The sequence below is a fragment of the Bufo bufo genome, chromosome 9 (genome assembly GCF_905171765.1).
Source record: "Bufo bufo chromosome 9, aBufBuf1.1, whole genome shotgun sequence".
In the NCBI taxonomy this organism is placed as follows: domain Eukaryota; kingdom Metazoa; phylum Chordata; class Amphibia; order Anura; family Bufonidae; genus Bufo; species Bufo bufo.
Window position 1 is genome coordinate 33,282,401 of NC_053397.1, and position 12,623 is coordinate 33,295,023.

The window sequence follows — 12,623 nt, forward strand, 5'->3', positions numbered from 1 at the left end:
GGCCACCAGCTACCATTTCCAGGTTTCCATTTCTATCAAACTGATAAAAAGCCTATTTCTTAGTTTTATCTGTTTCTGGAAAAGCTGAGTGACAAATGGTATGGCCACTGTAAGGGGGTAATCACACGCAGCAGGTTTGGTGGCCAGCACATGGATTTCTGCAATCCCCATAGAAATGGAATAGTCGCCAAAGTTTCTGCAGTAAATCTGCCGTGTGTGAATTCATCCTGTCACACAGCCTTCTTAGGTTCTTAAATATCCTTTTTTATTTAAAACTGCATAACTATTCATATTTTCTATTTAAAGAGGACCCATCATGTCTCCTGACATGTCTGTTTTAATAACTACTTGCATTCCCCATGGAAAAACTATTCGCAAGCATCTGTGCTTATGACTTGCTAGAAGTTATGAATGAATTGCTAGCAGTCTGCAGTAAGGGTACAGAGGGGAGGTAACCAGTGGGGGGGGGGGGGGGGTGTACCTGCACAGACTCACTCTATCCAATCAGTGCTGTCATTCTCAGACTGTGCAGGGACACACCCCCAACTGGTTACCACCCTCTGTACCCTTACTGCAGACTGCTAGTAATTCCTTCATAACTTCTAGCAGGAATAATGTAGGAATGGCACAACATAGAGTCATAAGAATAGATGCTTCAGAATTGTTATTACATGGGGAATGCATGAAGCTATTAGAACAGGCCTGTCAGGAGCGGTGAGAGGTCCTCTTTAAAGAGGTTGTCATGTGCAATTAAATGTTTTAGATAAGGGGCGGAATGGTGTAAGAAGCATTACTTACCACTGGTCAGACCATTACCCTGCTGTCACTGCTCTCCACTTCCTGGTCCCAGGTAAACACATAGAAAATGAAAAGAGATGCCCACTCAGCCTGTCACTGGATTGGCAGCAGTCTGCAGTAATGGTCCATATGGGTGTTACAAGTTGGGGGCGTGTCCCTTTACAGCCTGACACTATCAAATCAGTGCTGCCGGTGTCAGACTGTGCAGGGACATCTCCCGTCTGGTAACACCCAGTTAGACCCTTATAAACCCTTAGTGCAGACTGCTGATGTTGCAGACGGCCCGGGAGAGGGTAGCAGAGGATGGGAGTGGTAGTGGTTCTGCGGATGGTAGTAGTACTCAGAGTGGCAATTCTCCCTTGGGCTGTGCAGTCACTGGAGGGTGCACCCTTTCTTCTCTTAGAACATACTCTGGTCTTGGGGCTTCTGCTCTGGGGTGCTCTTGATGTTAAGTGTCTCGGCAGGGTGCAAGGCAAGAGTAAGGATGATGGAAGAGTCAGTAACCAGGCCATATTAATAAATACGTCTCTTTAATAAAGTGCTGAGTGGGAGTAGTAGTTCCAAATAGATCACAGTGGAATCCTTCCAGCAGTAATGGTGGAGGTTATAGTACCCCTTCTGTCTGTGTCCCTATAGTCTCTCTGCAGGACCTTAGGCATGCGATGAGGTTCCTTGTAAATGTTTCTGTAATTCCCGGGCTGAGGGGGTGCAAATATAACATACGTCTGGCCAAACTGCTTCAAGGTGTGGAAGGGGGAGCTCGCAATGTTCCCTCACAGCAGCAAAGTCTCTCTCCATAAACGTGCGCAATACCTTGCTGACTGACTCCAATGCACGGCCTTGTAGATTCTGGACCTGATTTTTCTTTCTCTCTGAAGCACTTTTGGTGATGAGGTTGTTGTATTGGCTGTAGATTGTCTCCGAGATAAAGACAATGAGCTCTGAGCTTGGAGCTAGCTGTGAGGAGCTTGGACAAGTAAGTCCACTCTCTTCTTCAGCTAGGCTTTCACTACCCACTAACCAGGGGGCGAACCCAGATCCATCTTCTAACAACCTAAGGGGATAAGTAAAGGTGTTAACTCTAAACGATCCATACAGTGTAGTGAAGAGTGAACCAGTTCATCCTGCTATGGAGGAACCTGGTTCGTTCATCTACATAGCTCATGTTCATTTCAATCTTTATCTCCGTATGAGCAATAGAACGTATTGCCTCCAGTAAGGCTCTTTCAATATGGCCGCTGTTAACGCGAGACTTCTATAGTCTCACGCATGCGCCGTTACTGTGAATAGCGGTGCATTCGTTAATGTATTGCTTAATGAATCCGAACCCAGATTTGTTAATGATTATGGACTCCACAAATCCAAGTTCAGATTCGTTATGTAATTCATTAATGCATGTGCCGCAACTCACAGTAACGGCGCATGCACGAGGCTACAGAAGTCTCGTGTTAACGCGGCCATATTGAAAGAGCCTCATCGGAGGCAATACATTCTAATTTGCTCGTGCGGAGATAGGGATCGCAATGAATATGAGTTATGTAGATGAACGAACCGGGTTTGTCCAAAGCAGGCCGAACCAGTTCGCTCATCACTAATACAGTACAATACTATTAGGTGTAGAAATACGGTAAATCACAGAATTTCACTTAGCAACATAACATTACAACAATTAGGCTTTAAAGTTACCCTGTTCTGGGGTACAGCACTGGCAATTCATTCATAAACGTCTTCAAGAGAAACAGCATCTTGTACGGGATTGCTTGTCCCATAGACTGCAATAGAATACTATTGCAGTCTATGGATTCTGAAAGGCCGCCTGAGCAGCCATTCCTCAGGTACAGCTTTTGAGGCAGTGGGAACCTTCACAAATCCCCAGGCTCTCATGGCAAACCAATTGGAGCCCTGTGCGGGCTCCAATCAGAGGACCGTGTATGGAACCATTCATTTCAATGGGTCCCCCAAAAAAACAGAAGTTACTCCGTGTGCATTCTGCATTCTGTTTCTGTATGTCCGTTCCGCGAAAAAAAATAGAACATGTCCTATTATTGTCCGCATCACGGGGCCAGCTGTTCCGTTCCGCAAAGTACGGAAAGCACACAAACATCATCCGTTATTTGCGGACCGCAAAATACATACGGTCGTGTGCATGAGCCCTAAGTTCATTGTGGTTTTTCGGAAGGGCTTTAATATGACAACCTGGGCCTCGGACCAGGAAAGGTTGCACACTCGTGGTCTAAATAATGTAGAAAATAATACCGCCATACAGTTAATACGTTTTATAGTCACAATTCTCAAATACCAGTCCGTCTGTGGCACTTCCTGAATGCCCCTAAGGCCAGCTATGGCATTGTGGGTAAAGTACAGTATGTTTTTATGTATGCGATGGAACAGGAACTTAAACACTTTAAAAACTTTCGTGCCTCGGTTCCCGCGGCTTTGCCCACATTACAGCTTCCTATTTGTAGTAAATCATTCCTGTCATGTGAATAATAATGTTACCATTGCACTGATTTCCAATCCCCATGTCATTGCGGCTGCTTCTTGATCAGGTAAGATTTGCAACATTTCATATTCCTTCCTCTAATTGAACAGAGTCGGAGCTTGTTATTTAATAGAAGAGTTCAAGTTGCTAATGACAGCATGCATTGCTCCACTGAGTTTGCATCAAAACCAGTCATTTACTTTAAAATTACAAGCTCGAAAATGTATTTATTTCCTTCCCCCTAATGTTAGAGATTCATGATCATCATTTTAATTAAAGAAGTTTTGGAATTCACTTCAAACGCCACAAGTTTTCTTAGTTTAGAGATTAATCGAGAAGCAGAAAGACGTCTGTTTTTTCCCCTCTAAATGTTATGCATTAAATGGCGCCTGTCACCTGCGTACTGTGAAAGCGTTTTTTCTGCATCAGACTGCAGATTCAGCTGTCAATGTACCAGGAAGTAAAGACATCAACAACGCTGCTTTTCTATATATCAGCCCGTTTCCATGAAAATGCCCACACAGATCACAAGAGATTCATGATGTTCAGACTTTTCAATTTGCTATGGTGCATCTGCTTGAAAAGTGAAAGGCTCCATAAATATGATATTTTTCCAAATTATGCATTCAACAGATTTATAAATCCCCTCCCCCCCAAAGATTTTTGTGCTGGGCCAGCTCAAAACTGCTAAAAACAGGCAAAACTGTATTTTCCTTCTTAGGGTACGTACATAACAGCACCTTTACATGGTGCCTGTCAAAGTACCCTATACACAGTGCCTACATAGACAGTGCCCACTAGAGAGTACCCTATATACAGTGCCTACATAGACAGTGCCCACTAGAGAGTACCCTATATACAGTGCCTACATAGACAGTGCCCACTAGAGAGTACCCTATACACAGTGCCTACATAGACAGTGCCCACTAGAGAGTACCCTATATACAGTGCCTACATAGACAGTGCCCACTAGAGAGTACCCTATATACAGTGCCTACATAGACAGTGCCCACTAGAGAGTACCCTATATACAGTGCCTACATAGACAGTGCCCACTAGAGAGTACCCTATATACAGTGCCTACATAGACAGTGCCCACTAGAGAGTACCCTATATACAGTGCCTACATAGACAGTGCCCACTAGAGAGTACCCTATACACAGTGCCTACATAGACAGTGCCCACTAGAGAGTACCCTATATACAGTGCCTACATAGATAGTGCCCACTAGAGAGTACTCTATATACAATGCCTACATAGACAGTGCCCACTAGAGAGTACCCTATATACAGTGTCTACATAGACAGTGTCTGCTAGAAAGTACCCTATATACAATGCCTACATAGACAGTGCCCACTAGAGAGTACCCTATACACAGTGCCTACATAGACAGTGTCTGCTAGAAAGTACCCTATATACAGTGCCTACATAGACAGTGCCCACTAGAGAGTACCCTATATACAGTGCCTACTTAGACAGTGTCTGCTAGAAAGTACCCTATACACAGTGCCTACATAGACAGTGCCCACTAGAGAGTACCCTATATACAGTGCCTACATAGACAGTGTCTGCTAGAAAGTACCCTATATACAGTGCCTACATAGACAGTGCCCACTAGAGAGTACCCTATATACAGTGCCTACATAGACAGTGTCTGCTAGAGAGTACCCTATATACAGTGCCTACATAGACAGTGCCCACTAGAGAGTACCCTATATACAATGCCTACATAGACAGTGCCCACTAGAGAGTACCCTATATACAGTGCCTACATAGACAGTGTCTGCTAGAAAGTACCCTATATACAGTGCCTACATAGACAGTGCCCACTAGAGTACCCTATATACAGTGCCTACATAGACAGTGTCTGCTAGAAAGTACCCTATATACACAGTGCCTACATAGACAGTGCCCACTAGAGAGTACCCTATATACAATGCCTACATAGACAGTGCCCACTAGAGAGTACCTTATATACAGTGCCTACATAGACAGTGCCCACTAGAGAGTACCTTATATACAGTGCCTACATAGACAGTGCCCACTAGAGAGTACCCTATATACAGTGCCTACATAGACAGTGCCCACTAGAGAGTACCTTATATACAGTGCCTACATAGACAGTGTCTGCTAGAAAGTACGCCATACACCAGGGATGGCCAACCTGAGGCCCTCGAGCTGTTGCAAAACTACAACTCCCAGCATGCCCACACTGCCTACAGCTATTAGCCTACAGCAGGGCATGGTGGGAGTTGTAGTTTTACAGCAGCTGAAGAGCCACAGGTTGGCCATCCCTGCTATACACAGTGCCTACATAAACAGTGCCCACCATAGAGTACCCTATACACAGCGCCTACATAGACAGTGCCTGCCAGAAAGTACGCTATACACAGCGCCTACATAGACAGTGCCCACCAGAGAGTACCCTATATACAGTGCCTACATAGATAGTGCTTGCTAGAGAGAACCCTATATACAGTGCCTACATAGACAGTGTCTACCAGAAAGTACTCTATACACAGTGCCTACATAAACAGTGCCCACCAGAGAGTACCCTATATACAGTGCCTACATACAGTGGATATAAAAAGTCTACACACTCCTGTTAAAATGTCAGGTTTCTGTGATGTAAAAAAAATGAGACAAAGATAAATCATTTCAGAACTTTTTCCACCTTTAATGTGACCTATAAACTGTACAACTCAATTGAAAAACAAACTGAAACCTTTTAGGTAGAGGGAAGAAAAAATATAAAAATAAAATAATACGGTTGCATAAGTGTGCACACCCTTAAACTAATACTTCGTTGAAGCAACTTTTGATTTTATTACAGCATTCAGTCTTTTTGGGTATGAGTCTATCAGCATGGCACATTTTGACTTGGCAAGATTTGCCCACTTTTCTTTGCAGAAGCACTCCAAATCTGTCAGATTGCGAGGGCATCTCCTGTGCACAGTCCTCTTCAGATCACCCCACAGATTTTCAATCGGATTCAGGTCTGGGCTCTGGCTGGGCCATTCCAAAACTTGAATCTTCTTCTGGTGAAGCCATTCCTTTGTTGATTTGGATGTATGCTTTGGGTCGTGGTCATGCTGAACAATAAAGTTCCTCTTCATGTTCAGCTTTCTAGCAGAAGCCTGAAGGATTTGTGCCAATATTGACTGGTATTTGGAACTGTTCATAATTCCCTCTAGCTTAACTAAGGCCCCAGTTCCAGCTGAAGAAAAACAGCCCATTGGCATGATGCTGCCACCACCATGCTTCACTGTCGGTACGGTGTTCTTCTGGTGATGGGCAGTGTTGTTTTTACGCCAAACATATCGTTTGGAATTATGGCCAAAAAGTTCAATCAGACTATAACACCTTTTCCCACATGCTTTTGGGAGACTTTAGATGTGTTTTTTCAAAATGTAGCCTGGCTTGGATGTTTTTCTTCGTAAGAAAAGGCTTTCGTCTTGCCACTCTACTCCATAGCCCAGACATATGAAGAATATGGGAGATTGTTGTCACATGTACCACACAGCCAGTACTTGCCAGATATTCCTGCAGCTCCTTTAATGTTGCTGTAGGCCTCTTGGTCCCTCCCAGACCAGTTTTCTTCTCATCTTTTCATCAATTTTGGAGGGACGTCCAGTTCTTGGTAATGTCACTGTTGTGCCATATTTTCTCCACTTGATGATGACCGTCTTCACTGTGTTCCATGGTATATCTAATGCCTTGGAAATTCTTTTGTACCCTTCTCCTGACTGATACCTTTTAACAATGAGATCCCTCTGATGCTTTGGAAGCTCTCTGTGGACCATGGCTTTTGCTGTGGGATGCGACTAAGAAAACTTTAGGAAAGACCAACTAGAGCAGCTGAACTTTATTTGGGGTTAATCAGAGGCACTTTAAATGATGGCAGGTGTATGCTGACTCCTATTTAACATGATTTTGAATGTGATTGCTTAATTCTGAACACAGCTACATCCCCAGTTATAAGAGGGTGTGCACACTTATGCAACCACATTATTATTATTTTTTTTTTCTTCCCTCCACCTAAAACATTTCAGTTTGTTTTTCAATCGAGTTGTACAGTTTATAGGTCACATTAAAGGTGGAAAAAGTTCTGAAATAATTTATCTTTGTCTCATTTTTTTACATCACAGAAACCTGACATTTTAACAGGGGTGTGTAGACTTTTTATATCCACTGTAGATAGTGCTTGCCAGAGACTACTGTATACACAGTGCTTTCATAGTGCCTGCCAGAAAGTATTCTACAAACAATGTCTGCACAGACAATGCCCACCGAAAAGTACCCTATACACAGTGCCTACCAGAGAGTACCGTAGGTAAAATGCCTACTTGATGTCTGCCAGAGTACCCAATACACAGTGCCCAACAGAGAGTGCCCTGTACACAGTGCCTGCCGGAAAGAATGCAATGCCTACATAGACAGTGCTTGCCAGAGAGTACCCTACATACAGTGTCTACATAGAGGGTGCACACCAGAAGGTACCCTATACACAATGCCTACATGGAAAGTGCCCACCAGAAAGTACTTTATGCACAGTGCCTGCCAGAGAGTATCATGTACGAAGTGCCCACATAGATAGTGCTTACCAGAGAGTACCCTATAGACAGTGTCTACTTAGACCACGTCTGCCAGAAAGTACCCTATGGACAGTCTCCACTAAAAAGTACCTTATACACAATGCCTACACTGACAGTGCCTGTCAGACAGAACCCTCTGCACAGTGCTTACTTGGGCATTGCCTACCAGAAAATACCCTATAGACAGTGTTCACATGAACATCATGGACACTGCTCACCACAAAGTACCCCATACACAGTATCTACATAGACATTGCCTGCCCGAGAGTACCTTCTACACAGTGTCTATATTGATAGTGCCTACCAAACAGTCTGCCCACCTGAAAAGGTGTAGATTTCAGATTCCGGCATATGGAGCTGTCGATATATGACAAAGTATTAAGAGGTGAGCGCCTCTTAATAATTCTGCTGCCTCTAACTTCATTGCATACTAGATGAAGACTGGAATTAGAAACCCCAGACTTAAATTAATCACAGAGCACAATAGCCTAATTATATATAGAAAAATTCTCAGATTGTAACACCTGCTTTCTTCAAACTTTTATCAAACAGGAGGTACACTTTAAACTTAAAGAGTAACTAAGCTTTTAAAAAAAAAATTTAAATGTTCCTAATGGCCTAAAAATTTTCTAATGTATTTTATTAATGTATTTTGTATTTTTACTAGAGATATTTCCCCCTAAAGCGCAGATTTCCTACGCGCATTAAATTCGCTCTTCTGGCACATTGCTGACTTCTCAGCGGAGTACCGACTGTGCACTTTATGAATGGGGCCGCAGAGAACAGAGTACGGGCAGAAGCACACATTGCAGCTCCTGCCTGTGCCCCCTGAGATTTACTAAATGCTGGGAAAGCACATGGGTACCCTATAACAATGTGCTATGCAAGGATTAGCTGAGCGGACTCCTGCCTCTGCCCGCTTCTCTAAGCTAAAAGTCCTGCATGTAAGTTTTTAGCTTAGAAAAGCAGGCACAGGCAGGACCCTGCTCCGCTCCACTAATCCTGGCATAGGAATTTATACAGTTACCATTGACTGCAATGGAAGGCGTAATATTCTCTTTGCACTGAGCTCCCCGTAGTAGCAACTGCATGAAAATGCACTGTTTTCTTGTCTGGAAGAGAAGGAGTTCAGCGCTGGGTCCTCCTTCCTCCTGGGCCCTAGAGCAGTCACATGCCTCCATTTAAGGTACACCACTAGTAGGATGATACAAATATGAGAGGCATAGTGCTCATATTACTCACTAATTGGTGGTCCTAAACTACTATTTACTATTCCTACAGGAACTTACTATACATGCAAAGAGCCAACCAGCAGCCACATAAATGTAATGACCTTTTTCTTTTACCAGTCTTTGAAGCCAAACAGGCCTTGGAGAAGAAATGCAGGACAGAAATTATGACAAATGTGATATGTTTCAAGAAAGTACCAGAAATTAGCTCACAGACAGGAGGTTTATGGAGCCAACCAGTAGAAGACACCATGGCAGACTGTGACTATATAGTAATAAATATAAAAACAACTCATACAGTATATGGACTAATAGCTAGTGATGGACGAACATTGGCCGGGACGGTTCGTGAACGCTCGTTTGTGAACAAATGTTCGCGAACCGCGCGTTTGTGGCGGGCCCCATTGACTTTAATGGCAGGCGAACCTGATGCAGCCACCAAATATTTACTATAAGTGCACAAATAGTCCCACAACATGGACAGTGAATTTGGTGGAAACAGGTATATCGAACCCCTTAATCGGTATTTTGTGGAAGCAGGTATAACAAACCCCTTAATCAGTATTTCGTGGAAGCAGGTATATTGCAGGCCTCAATCAATATTTGGTGTGAACAGGTATATCAAACTCTTTAGTCAGTATTTTGTGAAAGAAGATATATCGCAGCCCTCAATCAGTATTTTGTGGAAGCAGGTATATCAAACCCCTTAATCAGTATTTTGTGGAAGCCGGTATATCGCAGGCCTCAATCAATATTTGGTGGAAACAGGTATATCGAACCCCTTAATCAGTATTTTGAAAAAGCAGGTATATCGCAGGCCTCAATCAATATTTGGTGGAAACAGTTATATCAAACCCCTTAATCATCATTTTGTGGAAGCAGGTATATTGCAGGCCTCAATCATTATTTTGTGGAAGCAGGTATATCAAACCCCTTAATTAGTATTTTGTGGAAGCAGGGATATTGCAGGCCTCAATCAATAATTGGTGGAAACAGGTATATCGAACCCCTTAATCAGTATTTTGTGGAAGCAGGTATATCCCTGCCCTCATTCAATATTTTTGTGGAAACCGGTATATCGAACCTCTTAATCAGTATTTTTTGGAAGCAGGTATATCGCAGCCCTTAATCAATATTTGGTTGAAGCAGGTATATCAAACCCCTTAATCAGTATTTTGTGGAAGCAGGTATATCGCACCCCTCAATCAATATTTGGTGGAAACAGGTATATCGAACCCCTTATTCAGTATTTTGTGGAAGCAGGTATATCACACCCCTCAATATTTTTTTTTGCTACAACAGATATATCACACCACCCTGTTTATTTGGGGCAACAAGTATATCGCAGCCCTCAATCAGTATATTGTGGAAGAAGGTATATAACACCTCTCAATCAGTTTTTTTGGGGGCAACAGGTATATCACACCCGTTGCAAATCGTTGTTCCAATAGTGCTTATCCCTCTATATAGCTGCGGTCTCGCAGCAGAACCGCACACAACTGCTTCACAATACAAATGCACTATATACATTCTATGTTAGAAAGTATATTATAGGTATATCACACCCCTCAATCAGTTTTTTTTGGGGCAACAGGTATATCATACCCGTTGCAATAAGTTGTTCAAATAGCGTTTGCCCCTCTATATAGCTGCAGTATCGCAGCAGAACCGCACACAACTGCTGCACAATACAAATGCACTATACTATACTTTCTATGTTAGAAAGTATATTATAAGTATACCACACCCCTCAGTATATCACACTTATCAATAGCACACCTATACCAGTCCTTAAAAAGTCTTTTGTGGCCCTATTAGCTAGCGTTTGGTGTCCCTAACAGCATGTCCCTGCTCCACAAAGCAACCTCCTCCTACACTGGCAAAACACAGAATGTAAAATGGCTGCCAGTTCAGGTTCTTTGATAGGGTGGGGGTGTGTCCATGTGCTGAAAAGTCCTGCTGTCCTGTCCCACCTGATGGATGTGTCATGGGTTAAAGTTCGGCGCAATGCAAAAGATTATGGCGCCGGCAGACACCACCATATGTTCGCATGTTTGGTGAATCGCGAACGCGCAAAGTTCGCCGCGAATTGACTGCCGGGCGAACCGCAAGGCCATCTTTACTAATAACTCAGTCTGCCATATTCTACTGAATACCAGCAAGATCAATATGTATAGTCTAAGGACTACAACGACCAGTATGCCATATTCTAGGGATTACAAGAATCAGTGTGCCATTATGGTATAGACTCTCCACTTCATCATATGTAGTATACTGTACATACACACAGCAGTTGCAACATCCATTTAGATTACTTTATGATGCCAATACCTTACACATTACTATCTGAAGGATACTGTCAATGCTTTTTAAATTTGGATACATCTTGGTTTAGGCTATGAAGACCTTCAGGTGCAACTTTATATTGATTGCATTTTATTTATTTTGGACTAAAATATTTTTTTTCATTTGGTCTTTATTAAACATTTTCAGCAGTTTTTGTCTTACAGTGTTAAATTTCAGCCCAGGTGCAGAGTATCTTAGTTTCGGTTTTACATTGAGTCATGTTGCTCTTCTGACAGCTATGCATAGCCCTTATCTCTGAACTTCTGATGGCCCAAAACACTCATTATAGCTAAATTCGTATCAAACTGATAAGGCTATGGCTTAAATGAGTGTTTATGAGCTTTCTGGAGTTAAGAGATAAGGGCTATACATCCAGACATTAGAGCAGCAACCTGACATCTCAGTATGAAACTAAAAGTAAGATACTCTGCAGATGGGCCAACATTTAACCCTATAGGGAAAAAAACTTTTTTTTTTTTATAAATATAAATCGTAAAAATGATTTTTAGCCCAAAATGAGTAAAATTCAATCATAAAAAGAAAATTCAGAAGGTTGTCGTAGTCTTATTAAAGCCAAGTTAGGTTCATAAAAAACTATCTATTGTATACATATCCATATAGTTTAGGTATAGTAGCTCTTTGAATAATGTTCATCTTTGAAGGAAAAGGAAAACATTGGGAATTATATCACATGAGCGCAGTAATCATTTATTATTATACTATTGTTGCTTTGCTTTGGTTTTTCTTTTTGTAGCCATTGTGTGTATTCTATGTAACAAAGCATGAATGATAGTTATGGAGTGTAAGGTTTGATGATTGCAGAAATATCTCTGTTTTCATATCTGAAAATACAAGATGCAATTGCAGATTACCTTCTCCTACAACGTGTAAACAATATTCAAATTGATTATTGGTATAGATCTGTCTTGTTCAGGTTTTTACCTATTGTGTAGAGGGATATGCACTTCATACAGCTGCTGCATATAGAAAGTGCAAAGTGAAGAGAAGATCTAGACAAAGAACCTTTATAACTTTATCTTCTGAATGATCACTGCCAGAAGATTACATATTACTGCTATTCACAAAATTTGCAGTTTTTATATTTTCTGTTTTGTTTCTTTTTGCTATTTGCCACTGAAAATGCAACTTTCTACAGAGTCTTGATTTGAACAT

At 42.1% G+C, this 12,623-nt stretch overlaps 1 protein-coding gene across 1 annotated transcript in view; it reads left to right on the plus strand.

The window, feature by feature from the left end:
• CFAP20DC (CFAP20 domain containing) overlaps positions 1 to 12,623 on the plus strand; it is a 334,505-nt gene that overhangs the window by 139,963 nt on the left and 181,919 nt on the right. The gene's annotated exons all lie outside the window — the stretch shown is intronic.